The sequence below is a fragment of the Miscanthus floridulus genome, chromosome 10 (assembly GCF_019320115.1).
Source record: "Miscanthus floridulus cultivar M001 chromosome 10, ASM1932011v1, whole genome shotgun sequence".
Taxonomy (NCBI): domain Eukaryota; kingdom Viridiplantae; phylum Streptophyta; class Magnoliopsida; order Poales; family Poaceae; genus Miscanthus; species Miscanthus floridulus.
In genome coordinates this window covers 85,657,522-85,665,157 of record NC_089589.1, presented here as the reverse complement: position 1 = coordinate 85,665,157, position 7,636 = coordinate 85,657,522, and the positions used below count along the sequence as shown (strand labels likewise).

Here is a 7,636-nt window from a genome sequence, read left to right as displayed (position 1 = left end):
TAGTGGCATTTGGATGTACGACTGCTTTATACAGATCCAAGGTGGAAGGTTGTATATATAGAGCATCACTAGCCAGGTGGTACGATTGCTTCTAACCTGGTTGAAAGGATTCATCCCATCTGTGCTCAAAGCAAACCAAAGGTGCCTTACCTCTCCACCGATGTCCTTATAGAACATAGTAGTGACAGTCCTCCAGTCATGCCCATTGGCAGGGTGCCTCATCATTGTATCTTTCTTACGCTCTCCGCCATGCCAGCGCAACAGCTTGGCTGACTTTGCACATGCAAACAACTATGCACCTAGGGAGCTATAGGGAAATATGAAATGACCTTTACGGGACCTCCTCTAGTCTTGATGCCCTCATTTGATGGCCCTTCCTTGTACTGTAGAGCTTCACACTTGGGGCACTTGTCCAAGTCTTTTTATTTTTCTCCATGGTACAATATGCAATCATTGGAACACGTGTGGATTTTTCAACCTCGAGGCTGATGGGTCAGATCATTTGCTTGGCCAAGTATGTCTTTTCTGGCAACTCATTTTTTTCTCGGAGCAATTTCCTTATTATACCTAATAACTGATCGAAGCGTTTATCGCTCAATCCGTTTGCCGATGTGAAAACTAACATCATGATGTCGGCTTCCAATTTGCTAATTGGACAATCCCTATACAATGGTGTTTTACCATCTTGTCTTATTTTCTCTAGCTTTCTTAGCTGTCTTTCACTAAGACATCCGGTCTCTACATTCCATAGCAGCTGAGAAATGCCATCGTTATCCTCGGTGTCGTCAGCTAGCGTATTCCTAAACACATTATTAACTGTGGCCATAGGTTTCGTGTTGACACCGGGTTCCTCGTCAGCATCGTGGATGGCTACGTCAGGCATGTCCACATCATCATCGTTTTCCTGCAGAACATTCACACCAACCTCGCCATGCATAGTCCATATCATATAGTTTGGTATGAACCCCCTGGTAATCAAGTGCGATCGTATAGACTTAATTTGATGAAAGTTCCTTTGATTCTTACAATCTTTGCATGGGCAGAAGACATGGTTCCCATTCCCAGCATAGGCTTTGGCATCGGTGATAAACTAGCTAATGCCATGCATGTACCGCTTGTCCGTTCGGGACCGATGCATCCACTCTCGATCCATCTCTACACAAAAAATACTGAGACAGTAATTACAAAGAATTAATAAGAAATCGAGCTTCATGAACAACAATTGTAGCTCAAAAGTACTATTTTTGAAAAACATTATTGTACACTAATTATTGGAAAATTGAAATTGGTAGCCCCGGCCCTTTAAATTAAAAATCGTAGTAAAAAATAATTATTGCACAATATTGAAGAACAACTATTCTACTCTACTTCTAAGAACTAATTATAACACCACATACTAATAATGATGATCTTGACCACCATGGAATAATTAGCTAGGAATTTAAATGTGTTCATAGACACCAACCGTTTGGATGATGGATTCACCACAATTTAAGCCTTGCACAAATATCCAATTAGAAAAGTACTCTCTAGAATGGAGAAAGAACTAGAATGAGAATCAAGCAATGTAGCCATCAAAACGAAGCTAATTAAGCAATAAAATCAAAGGAGTGGATGTTTGTTACTAACCTTAAAGCAAAAAGATCAAGCCATTCTTCAAAATCTAAGCGCTAGCTTCATGGTGAAGAGCAGCCGCAACAATGGAGGGAAGGGTCCAAACACGCGCCTCTGTTCTCGGGATGGAAGAGAGGAGGAAGAAGAGGATGGCTGCAACCTTTTTGTGTTGTAGGCTTATCACCGTCGGTTCTTGGCTAGAACCAACAGTGATAGAGCCAAATCATTGTCTGTTTGTGGCTTGAACCGGCAGTGATAAGTGGCTGCAAAAACACTGCCGGTTCAAGCCACAAACCGATAGTGATGTGGTGCTTCACTGCCGGTTTTAGCCTAGCCCCAATCATTTTCTCATTTTCAAGCTCATAACCGGCAGTGAAGGTACATCACTACCGGTTCTCACAAATTCGACTATGATGATGCCGACAGTGATGTCCAAATCTGACGTATTGCTTCTTCATCTCCATGGACAGGCGGAGGCACTCGGCAAGCTTGAAGGGCTTATTGGCCGGCGGTGGCAGCCACCGGTACTCCTGCAGGAGGCGTCCCAGCCAGAGCTGCGCGGTGGCGAGGCCCATCATGCGGCCAGGGCATACCCTGCGGCCGGACCCAAACGGCGCCAGCCTGAGGTCGGACCCCAGCACGCAAACCTCTCCGGCCAGAACACCCAGGGGTCACCCCAGATGGCCTCGTCGTGCAAGATGGCCCACATGTTCACTATGCCCGTCGTCCCCGCCGGCACCACATGCTTTCCCACCAGCGCGTCCTGCACCGCCAGGCGCGCCCAGGAGAGGAGCGGGCCCGGTGGGTGCATCCGGAGCGTCTCCTTGAGGATCCATTGGAGGAAGGGAAGGTTGGGGATGTCGGAGTCGGCGATGGGACGATGGAGGCCCACCGCTGCGTCCATCTCCTCGTGGGCCTTGGATTGGATGTCTGGGTGCAGCGACATGCGGGCCATGGCCCACTCCAGGAGTATCGCCACGACGTCCACGCCACGGAAGATCATCTCCTGCATATGCATTTGCAAGACGGCCGTATTAAACTAGCTAGTTCTCATGCTCATAGTGAAACAAAAAATAATTAAATACCTATATAATGGTATTATTATATAGCACTGTTGCGTGCGTGTTGAGCGTATGTACCTGTGTAATTCGCAAAAAAAAAAACATGTGAAAAGTTCATACAGGCTACTACTCATCAAAAGTGTTTTTTTTTTCTAAAGATCACTAGTGATTATGCAGTGTACATGATAGACATTAACAGCGCTAATATCCAGCAGGTCATGTTTTAATCTTAACTTGAATGAATTACTCTTCTCATGATGATAATGATGAGTTTTTTTTTCTCAAAAGCAACTGGCAAGCCAGGCATATATTAATATTGGAGAAGACATAAGTTTTTCCATTAAGCTACTAATGTAGTCGTTGAAAATGGATCGATTTGATTGACAATTGTGCGGCCACAAGGCCTTAAAGATCGAAAAGGAATTGACCCTACTGCAACATCTTGTGAAAACAAAACTCAGCTAATAAAGTTATTCTTCAGGTCGGTTCACCTCTGGTTTATATATCTACAATATATGTTCGATATAATGGGATGAATGTGCACATGGGACGTTATTGGTGATGAGATCATCAAAGCGTCATGTACCAAAATTTGCAGTCACTATATCACAACAAATCATATGATTTAAATACTACTCCCTCCATTCCATATTGTAAGACGTGTTGTTTTTTTTGATATGCTATACACTTAGATATACACTATATCTAGATATATAGTAAAAAAATATATCTACAAAAAGTAAAACATTTTACAATTTGGGACAAAGCGAGTAGATCGGAATCTAGTTTTATATAAATAAAAAGAGAGAATTATTTATTTGGCACTGAAACAAATCAGTGTTTTGTATTTGGCACTCGAAAATTTAAACTTTCTTATCTGGCATCAAGTTGAAATTTCCTTTCGTAAATGGCACTACCGTCCGTTTTCATCGGTCATCTGTTAGTTGACCGGTTCGACCGTGTCAGTTTTTTCTCCGTATGTCCAATGTATCCGTCTGCTAGATACGAAACCTGAAATTTGGCCGAGCCCCCGTAATCCCAGATCCTAGACCTTCTTCCCCGGCTCTGTGCCACTGTGCGAGGCTCTCCTCCGCCGCGGTGCCCCGGCGCCCCGCCCCTCCCCTTCGCGGGTGACGGAGACGGAGATGGTGACGATGCGCTCGGCTTCGCCGCCGCGGTTGGCGCAGTTGGAGCAGCGTGGTGGGAATGCTGCCGCAGGTGGTGGGTGGTCTTGCCGCCGTTCGACGTGCTGCGGTGGAGCAGGTCCTTGAGGAACCTGCCCCAGCGGCGGGATCCCCGGGAGGATGAGGACGACGTGGAGGAAGCAGAGGAGGCGGTGGACGAGGACGACAACGAGCGCGACGCCGCGGGGGTCGCTGCCGCTGGATGCTGCGCCTCGCCGGCGAACTCGGCCTTCGGCACAGGTTGTGCAGGCGCGTGCGACGCGGTCCGCCAGTGTGTGCGGAACGGGGACATCGAGCGCGCCTTTCGGCGCAGGGAGCGGCTCTGGACGCGGCCGCGGTCGTCGGCAGCCTCCTCCTCCACCCGCTCGGCGTCAGCGCGCCGCGCGTCCGCGGCGGCGTGGGGGAAGTCCAGCAGCAAGGCTGGGTCCGGGTGCGGCTGCAACAGCGCGGCGGACGGGGCGGATCTGGCTGTTGTGGAAGAGCTCGTCGGCGGAGGACATGGCGGCGGCGGAGGGCGACGGGAAGCGCGAGGAGAAGTCGAAGTCGAAGTCGAGGACGCCGGGGATGGTGTCCTTGCCGCCGCCGCCGGGGCTGGTCGGCGCGCTGAAGAAGAAGTGGGACGGGGACGGGTACGGGTCCCGGTCACGGGTGAGGCTGGACGGCGCGCTGACGAAGGGCGTGGAGCAGGCGTGCTCATGTAGGCCATGCTCACCTTCGCGCGGCCATGGCGGAGCGGAGCTCCAGGCGCGCGCGCTCGCCGTTGCCATGGCCAGCCGGGGGCGAGGCCGACCACCATCTGCGCGATAGTAGCGCCCCCAGCCCCTGCGCGCAAGATCGGCGGCGGCTCGACAGCTCACTCGCGCGCTTGCCCGGCAGCAGCGTGGCGGCCTGCTTGCGCGCGCTCGCCGGCCATGGCGTGCTGCCTTCTCGTCGGCGCCGTCCATACAAAAATACTTGAATTTCCCTATTTGGCATCGTGGGTTTCTACTGTAAACAAGGGTATTTGTGTCTTTTTACCAGCCACTTAACACCGTTACTGTCCTAAATGGACGGCAGTGCCATTTACGAAAGGAAATTTCAACTTGATGCCAGATAAGAAAGTTCAAATTTTTAAGTGCCAAATACGAAACACTGGTTTATTTCAGTGCCAAATAAATAATTCCCCCAAATGAAAATGCTTTCATCACCTTACATACATAATGCCCATCATGGAGAAACAATTTGACTTTTAGAACAAAAGGCATAGTTAGGAAATTGTTTATTATCTCCAGAAAATTAGGGGTACGGAGTTGCACTTCCATATATAAACTAAAAATTATGCATACAAAATAATGTAAATAAGGATTTTATTTGCCTAGCATAAATCATTCATTTTCAAATAAAAAATAGAAGGGCCATGGTATTATTACCTAATTAAGATGCATATATATTTTTGCATCCACTTATTATCACTGCTTTTATTTGTGTGTCCCTGATGATATGCACCTATCAAACAAGCATGTTACACCACTCAAAAGTATACCACCAACAAATATAACAAGCGTGTACCCCAGTGTATCACTTTTTGCCACAAAAGCGCAGGCGCATGAGATGAAAACATATAGAGCCCACTTACCCATAGCACAGCAATCACATCAGAGTCCTCCAACTTCTCCTCTGGCAATGAAAACATGTAGCTGAGCAGGTCGTCCCTATCGTGGCAATCCCCTGCCACCCTCCTCTCCTCAATGATCTTCCCAAAATACCCTCTAACCCTAGCCCTGCACACGGGCCCCACCCCCCAGAGGTCCACCAGCAGGCCCCCTGGTGTCTTGTAGTAGTGGTCTCCTAGGTTGAACGTGCCCACGAGCTCATACCCTTCCCTCACCATCTCACCTAGCTCCTCACTAACAGCGGCACCCTCGAGGCCCAGCACGCTGCCCGCCATGCTCTCTAGGGCGGAAGCCCTCTGGAGCAAGGCTCTCATGGCCACCTCCCCGGACCTCTCCATCTGGTCGGCGACGCGCCTGACCATGTCATCGGCGACGCGGCAGCGGAGGCCCTCAAGTGCGGCCATACGGTGCGGGGAGAGCATGCCGACGCCCCGTTGGAGAGGTCCTGTGCCGCGGCCTTGGGCGAGCGGTCCACGAAGGCGGCGCCAGACAGGATCTCCCGCGCCGTGTCCGGGTGGCTGCTGATCACCACATGGGTGGCGCCAAGGGTGAGCGACATGAGGCGGCGCGCGCCATGCGCATCGGCCAGCGCGGCCAGGCGGCAATGCATGAGTGGGCTAGACACGGCTGGCAGAGAGCCTACCAGCGGCCACCCTCGTGGCCCCGGGATGATGGCGGCAGCCCTGACAATCCTACATGTATGGCGGGTGGTGGTGACCATGAACGGCACTGTGACCGCCGCCACAGCCAGGGAGAGTGACAGGAGAGAGAAGAGCCATGAGGGTTGTGTGTTAGGGCTGATGGTGGTAGCGAAATGCACGAGGAAGACCAAGGCGATCATGGTAGTGATTACTTCAGTCTTCATGGCTATATGTACAGTTAACCTAGGTACATACGTAAACTCTTTTTTTCTTTTGGTGTGTGTGTGAACTATGTGTAGTGATTAGTGACTAGTGCATAGCAGGCGCTATTATGGTTTGTGATGCAATTGCTACTTAGATGGCTAGATGAGAACACAAGAAGAGATGTGTTGAGCTAGTTGGTTGCTTGGATTATTAGTTGGAAGAAGTGGGCACGAGGAGCATTGTTGGTGACAAAGGGGTCCATTTATAGTGATGGAGGGGGCCACTACAACACAACCCACCTTTCCCTACAATTATGTGTTGGTAAATCTAGGGTTTTGGCAACACATAATGTGTTGGCAATTCTTTACATTTTTAGCGTCACTTAAACTGTCGGCAATAGTAATATAAGGCTACAACTTATATGTCGGCGTTTCTCCTTCCAACACATAAAGTGTTGGCGAAAGTTTTTAGACAGAAAAAATGTCGTTGTATCCTACCTAAATCACTGTCCTAAGTGTCGGCGAAGGGGTAGGCCCCGAAGACAAAAGCAGGCTGCCCACCCTTCGTTCCTTACTCCTTTTCCACTCACGCAGACTTCAGAAAAAAAAGAAAAACCTCGCTCTTGCGAGGGCGCAGCCGCCGGGTGCCGCCAGCGAGCACAACTCCAACGCCGGGTGCCGCCACCACTGCTTCGCCGCTGGGCGCCGCTAGCAGGGCTCCGCTGCCGGGCACCTCCAGGAGCCAGTGCCGGAGGCTAGCACCCGGCGCGGCCGCCGCCGCTGACACCCGCCCAAATCGCCGCCTCCCAATCCCGCCCGCGCCGAAGTTGTCCCTGGCCGGAGCCCCACAGCCTACAGCCCTAGCCCCCGCCGGCGAATCCAACGGGCGCCGCCGCCCCAACCCCCAGTTGCCCCAGCCTGCGACCGCGCAAGCCTGCCGCTCCCAAGCCCGCCGTCGCCCTAGCCTACCGCCGGCCAGCAAGAGCAGTGCCGCCGTTGCATCCCCATTCCTCTCTGCATCCAGGTGCGTCATCTCCGGATCCCCTTCCTCTCATCCCCATTCCCTTGAGTGCTAGGGTTTCGCCACAGCTTAATTTCTTGTATTTTTTTTCTTGGTTGCAGAAAGGAGTAGACGAAGGTGAGAAAGGCTAGAAAGATTCAAGGTTTGGGTTACTTCTCCTGCCAAACTTTCATTCAGTCTAGATCCGCCCTCTCTTCCCCTCTTTGGAGAAGGCTCGATTTAGAAGTGATGTTTACTGCCTTAGTTGATTTTGCAGAGGA

General features: G+C 50.7%; 2 pseudogenes; both read right to left on the bottom strand.

The window, feature by feature from the left end:
* Positions 1-2,000: 2,000 nt before the first annotated feature.
* Positions 2,001-6,376, bottom strand: LOC136488981 (cytochrome P450 78A4-like; annotated as a pseudogene).
* Positions 3,609-4,626, bottom strand: LOC136487220 (uncharacterized; annotated as a pseudogene).
* Positions 6,377-7,636: the final 1,260 nt, after the last annotated feature.